Genomic DNA, 6,460 nt, shown 5'->3' with positions numbered 1-6,460 from the left:
TATATATATATATATATATATATATACATATAAATCAACAGTATGTAGAGTATGTAAAGCACTGGTGTGCAATGTTTTTTTGCTCAATTGCACACGTTCATACCGCTCATAAAATATTTCTACGTATTTCTATCTAATTTATGTGCATCAAAATCTGTAAATCACTCTTTAATGTGCATTATTTGAATGTTAATAAGTAAATAAGTCATGTTCAGTGCTAACATGCAATATTCTTGCCCAGTCTCATTGCTTATATCCTTCAAAACTACATATCTTTATATATATTGTGTGTACATATACACACACACAGGTGTATTTATGTTTTATGCACCATGTATAGCTATAATTTCATTATGCTTGCATAATGACAATGAAACCTTATGCAGTCATACCCAAACAACAAATAGGCTACCAAGATACTGAGTCATGAACACTGGAAACTCTCCTGCCATATGAAATGTAACCATCAAAATCCATAATAGCAGAAATAAACTGACAGCATCAGCACCGGAGAGGGGGAGGCGGGGACGGTCCCGACAGGTGTGAAAATCTCGAACACGTTTACATTGGAGGTATTGGGTGGCCATCTGTCACCTACTCCCACCAGGCTTTCTTAATCACACCTTCTTGTATTTCATGGTGGCGTATTTAGTCCTCGCAGAGCAGCTTTGCGTTAGCTAATACTCTTTGTACCAGGGCTTGATGGACAAAATCCTTTAGTTTCAGCTAAATGTTATATTCCTCGAATATCCCGACTGTTAAAAAAAACATATACATATATCGTCACTGAATCCGGCTGGGTGTTGTCCCCAAAGTTGAACCCTGACGAGTTACAACATGAGCAATCAGTTCGCTTTTCGTGAGCACACACATGTAAATACACTCCACATCGCCCACCCTGAACACCCTGGCTGGTAAATCAGGCGCTTATTCGCCGCCTGACCACTCGCAGCTGTCAGTTAGCAGCAGGCTGGCTAGGCTCTCAAAGCTAACCAACATCGCTTCAGCCATGGTTAGCTACAGGCAGCAAACAGGCTCATCGCCAGGCGGCAGCGGCAACCGGATAATTAACCCACCGGCCCTGGAGTGCCTGCACGGCGGGCGACAGCACGAGGAAACACGTTTCATTCATACGAGGCTTCTCACATTTAAAAAAAAACATGTGTGTTTTGCGGGTATCAACTTACATGAGCGCTCAGAGGATTGTGTTGATGACCGTTCATTTCTCCCGATGGTGGACACTCCCACGGTGACGTCAAATAGCGTGCTCGACGTCAGAGCAGTGCCGAGCTCTCGCCCATCCTTCGCGCGTGTGATCCACGCAGGTGAGCAGGTTGACTGCTGGGTCACACGTCCCTGACCTTGCACTGTTCAAGTGAATGTTTTCAGGCGTGGCTGCAGATATTTTCTCTTAAATTTAACTCAGTATTTTGTTTGGGAATGTTAGGGTCTGTATTTGTACCCTGAATATAAACTTAACACAAAACAGTATAGAAACCTGGTCGATTATGTATCTGTTCTAACAATGCTTCTTTTTGGGGGGGGAATAAATCTTACATCATTGAAAAAAAAACTGTTTATATCCCTTTAAATGGAGCCAAATTTGTAAGGCAAATACATTTGTGGTTAGAGCAGCAGAGTTGAGTCTGTGGGTTGCATGAAAAGTTTGTCAAAACGTCTCTCCCAGTGCCAAACAGCTTGGAAATGTGTGATTGCCACTGATCGCAGATCAATTACCTCTCTCTCTCTGCATCTTCTCCATACTTTGACCCTACGATCTAATTGCTAGGCCGACTCTGGGCTCAACGCTGAACATAATGTTCACCCACATGTTCAGGTAAAGCGCACATGTTGCCAACAACCAGTCCTGATAAAGACCAGAAGCTCAAAACATTAAGCTGTTTGATTCTGGCACAGACGTTTTCGGCCAGTTTTTCATGGATGCAACCAACATACTCAAGTCTGCTGCACAACTCACAAATGCATTTTCCTTACAGATGTGTCACCATGTCAGGTAAAATAAACAGGTTTTCCAGTGGCATAAGTTTTATTGCCAAGAAGCATTCTTCTCAAAGAAAGACCAAACACATATTTCCTTACTTTTGTGCTAAATATATTTAAATGTGACTGGTTAATGACAACATAGATGCAGAATTTCAGTTTTGGGTTTATCAATCAGTTGAACTAGAAGATAAATTTAAGATTATTCCATTATCAAACAACATTCATGTTAAGAAAGAAACCATGCAAGTTAAGTTTACAGGAATATCTCCACATCAAAGGAGACAGATGAGGTGGTTAAAACACTCAGGTACCTCCTAATTAAGGCGTCTTGTGTATATCCTACTGTGAGGGCACCTAGAGGCAGATCCAAGACACGGTGGAGGGATTAAGTCACTCAGGTGGCTTGAGAATATTATGGGGTCCCACTAGAAGAGCTAGAGGACGTGGCTAGGGAGAGAGAGGTCTGGGTATCTCTGCTAAGGTTGCTGTCTCCCTGACAGGCTCTGAGGTAATTAAGTTTTATTTATAAATCACTGATTCACAGCAACAGCTGTCTGAAGGTGCTTTATATTGTAAGGTACAGATTCTATTGTTCGGAGAAAACCCCAAGAATCAGACGATCTCTAAGAGCTACCTCTTTGCAAGAGTGGGAAGGAAAAACGTTCTTTTACCAGGACCTCTGGCAGGGGAGCGGCAGCCAGTTGGGGAGTGAGGGGAAAGAGAAAAGAATAAAGGAGAACAAAGTGAGACAAGAGCCAAAACATACTACAGGAGACAAAAGAAATACAGTTTAATGTCATGCAGTAGTGGTGTATAAACACAGGCTGGTGTAGAGAGGTGAGAGTGGAGTGGAGAAGAAGTGTTCAGAGTGTCATAAGAGGTCTCACAGCAGCCTAAACCTATTGTAGTAATTGTTCAGGGTCATCTGATCCTAAATGGTTTATCGAAAAGAAACGTTTAAACCTAATCTTAAAAGTAAAGGTTGTGTCTGTGTTTCAAATTCAAACTAAGAGCTGGTTAGAAGGGAGACGGGCCTGATAGCTGAAGGCTTTGCGTTGAATTCTACTTTTAAAAACAGGCCTGCAGCCTGAGAGCAGTTTCTGTTGGGATTATGTTTCTATGAATGTACCCTGAATGTGAGGGTAAAGATTTTAAATTCAGCTCTGGATTTAACAGGAGTCAGTGAAGAGAAGCCAATATTGGGTCAATATTGTGTCTCTTTCTATCCCTTGTTAGTACTTTCTCTGCATTATTTTGGATTAACTGAAGGTTTTTCAGGTAGCTTGTAGAACAGCCTGAAATAAAGGGTTTCAATAGTCAAGCCTAACTTTTTAACATGTTTTTAATTTTAGTGATGCTGCTAAACTAATAGCTAATACTAATAACTTTAGTGAATCTCTGTTTCTGCATCTCATACCATCATCAGGTGAATGTTTGATTTGATATGATAAGAGCACTGTGTTACTGTCGCAGATATTAGGACAGCCAGGCGTGTTTATTAGTTATTAATATTAAGACCAAGCTAAAAGACGCCATGTATGAGTATAATTGTTATTTGTTGTAATTTGTTTTAATTGTAAGTTTAACAATTAAAAAGCATCTTGTAGTGACAGGTCTTCGTGACTAATTGTGATTTTATATTTTATTTGATGGAAAGTTAGATGTGGTTTGCAGTGCTCAACTAGAGTGACTTTTGTGACACTTCTGTTGCTATAATTAAAAAATAAATAAAAACAACAAATACAATAATTTTCTTACGGACTGAATAATAAAATAAAATAAGTTACTGGCAGATTGGCAGCTGTATGCTATTAAGTTAATGTAAAAAGTATTTACAGTAATTTTACTGCAACTTAAACTACAGCAACATAGTTACTGAAAATAATTTACTGTCATCCAGTTGCCAGTGAGTTAATGTAAAATGTACAGCAACCTGTTCACAGCGTACAGATGAAAGAAAGCAATCCTGCATAAATGTACACATTAAGGAATGCCAAAGGATAGGTGATGGACTGACTGAAAAACAAGACAAAACAGTTGAGTATGAGCGTTTTAAACAAATTCAGTCAATGATTGTGTATCCAGTGCTAAAGGAAAGGGCAAAGAGGAAACACGGCAGACAGGCTGAAATTCTCTGAGCTGATGGAGCTGTGCTGGTAAGAGGTGTGGCTGAAGGATCAGGAAATACTGGCATGGCAGCCTCACGAGGAACATAATGTCATTACTTGTAAGGGTGTGGATGATAAAATGTTTGAGTCAAAGGCTTCTGAGCGGTGGCAACACTGTTGTTGACATAGTAACAGCAGTATGTTGATGGACACACCACAGGCATCTGGTTAGTCTGAGTGTTCGGGTATTGTGGTGTGGGCTTCTGGATTTACAGGTTTAAGATGCTCGGCAGTTTGAGTTTGATCCTTTGGAGATACAAGCAGTTTGTTAGGGAATGGCAGAAAAGTATATTGAGAAAATACTAGAAACAGGCAAGTGGGGAACCTATTGGACTTATGATCATTTGTGGCCACAGGTATGGTTACAAAAACCACAGTCATGGAGGAGGGGCAAGAGGATGAGATGGGGTTGTGGGATGGAAAATTCCAGGTCCCACAGGGAATTGTGAGAACACAGGAAATGGATATTGTGGATACTATGGAGAGGCAGTTCACGTCTGGGAAACAAGACGAGGCCTAAATGAGAATTCGGGGGCGATCGTGGCTCAAGAGTTGGGAGTTCACCTTGTAATCGGAAGGTTGCCGGTTCGAGCCCCGGCTTGGACAGTCTCGGTCGTTGTGTCCTTGGGCAAGACACTTCACCCGTTGCCTACTGGTGGTGGTCAGAGGGCCCGGTGGCGCCAGTGTCTGGCAGCCTCGCCTCTGTCAGTGCGCCCCAGGGTGGCTGTGGCTACAATGTAGCTTGCCATCACCAGTGTGTGAATGTGTGTGTGAATGGGTGGATGACTGGATGTGTAAAGCGCTTTGGGGTCCTTAGGGACTAGTGAAGCGCTATATAAATACAGGCCATTTACCAATTCAGGGTAGGGAGGTGCAGGCACTTCTTAGTTTACAAAGGGTAGGGTTAATGTTGAGTAGCAAAAGGCAAGTAACCAAAAACTCACCATCCGCTCATAAAGGAAGGAGTGAATATTCTTTATCCTGCAAGGAAATAAACTGAGTAAATGTTTGTTTACAATGTTTGACCACAAGAGGGCCCATCACACCTTGATCTGTGAGCACATGCATCAATTAGAAGGTGCAGTAAATGTCAACTGTTCAGAAAACTGTTTAACAATAGATCCACAGATGCTACACGTGTAAACACTCCAGTAGTTTTAATATCTGATTATTAACCATTAGTCTTTTTTTTTTAATCTAGTGAATCTAAACTCAATATTATCAATGCATATTCAATATTCATACACTAAATGAAAGGTGTTTGATTTAGAATAATTAGAATATTAAATATATTCAGACTTTTTGATTTTATTGATGTGGTCTGCTGGGTTTTTATGATCTATTCCAAATGAATAATTTACATTTTAAAATTAATCATTAACAAATCTTTTGTTTAAAAGTAAACAGTGAGTCGCCGGACACACCAGACTAAGATTATTTTCATGAACATAACCTTTAATAAGACAGATGTAAGTTGGTATTTAGGTTATTGAAACTTACCAATTTAAGTCACTCAGATGGTCACATTTGAATGTCAGCAAAGTTTTAGGCTAAACATCAATCACACTGCTGCAGGTGTTTGCACAGCACCCACTGCATCATCACCATCATCACAAATCATCCCAAAAAATGATTGAGAAACTGTCACTGCAACATACGGCAAATGGAGGCAAGGCATCACACCTTTAATTATTATATAACAGTGCTTTTGTAAAATGATTTCAAAGGTAATCTCCAGAACCACCCCCTTTTCAAACTGTTGACCAATCATTCATTGCCATGTCAACCTGTAGCGGGAGAAGTCTTTGTTGTGTATGATAAGCATGTACTGGACTAATCAGCTCTGTTATCCTGTTTTTTGTGTTTGCGCACCGCTGAGAAATACGACATTACAACGTATGCATTAGGGCTACTGAAAGTAGAAATAAGAAGATTCAAATATTTATGGGAAAAATAACCATCAAGTTTGCGATTAACAAAAAAACAAAATGTAGGTTTAAAAAAGTTCCAAATTCAGCATTCTTGTCAATTTATGACTTTTTGAAAATTTTGAGTTCTTCCCAATAGATTCTCCTGTCACAGCGTAGCCTGTTAAAGACATCTTTTATTTTCCACTTTTTTTTCTAACACTGGTAGTTATATCAAACAATTCAAGCTGAATAATAACACAACTAAATGCTACTAAGTTTAATTAATTCCCTTTTGTTCGGGGTAATTACCCACACCCATGTCTAAAATCGAATGTTTAAATTCTATTCTTTTTTTCACCTCTTCTGAAAATCTTCTGT

At 39.8% G+C, this 6,460-nt stretch overlaps 1 protein-coding gene across 2 annotated transcripts in view; it reads right to left on the bottom strand.

The window, feature by feature from the left end:
• tmcc1b (transmembrane and coiled-coil domain family 1b) overlaps positions 1-1,309 on the bottom strand; it is a 14,935-nt gene extending 13,626 nt beyond the window's left edge. For both annotated transcript variants that reach the window (XM_005741478.2, XM_005741475.2), the window contains exon 1: positions 1,188-1,309. The gene's annotated coding sequence lies outside the window, so the exon portion shown is untranslated. The remainder of the gene's footprint in view (positions 1-1,187) is intronic.
• Positions 1,310-6,460: the final 5,151 nt, after the last annotated feature.

Source organism: Pundamilia nyererei, unplaced genomic scaffold (genome assembly GCF_000239375.1).
Source record: "Pundamilia nyererei isolate P.nyererei 1_Seehausen unplaced genomic scaffold, PunNye1.0 scaffold00110, whole genome shotgun sequence".
Taxonomy (NCBI): domain Eukaryota; kingdom Metazoa; phylum Chordata; class Actinopteri; order Cichliformes; family Cichlidae; genus Pundamilia; species Pundamilia nyererei.
Note: the sequence above shows the minus strand (reverse complement) of the source record. Positions and strands in the feature narration are given on the sequence as shown.